This window comes from Rhagoletis pomonella, unplaced genomic scaffold (assembly GCF_013731165.1).
Source record: "Rhagoletis pomonella isolate Grant_MI unplaced genomic scaffold, Rhpom_1.0 Rhpom_scaffold_00004, whole genome shotgun sequence".
Lineage (NCBI taxonomy): Eukaryota > Metazoa > Arthropoda > Insecta > Diptera > Tephritidae > Rhagoletis > Rhagoletis pomonella.
In genome coordinates, this window is record NW_023458558.1 from 23,972,736 (window position 1) to 23,972,941 (window position 206).

Here is a 206-nt window from a genome sequence, read left to right on the forward strand (position 1 = left end):
TGGCTCAAGACCGACCTACTTCAGAGTTTGGTTGAAAACGCCCTATTTCAACAAATCGTTCAAAAACGCCCTATCGAAATCGAGAGCCCTACTAGAAACTAGCAAAAGCCCAAAAATTGCATCACAGTAATATTTTCATTTTTTGAACAGATGCAGATTTTTTCGATGGACATCATCAGACTGAGCACAAAATTTTTCTTCGTGGG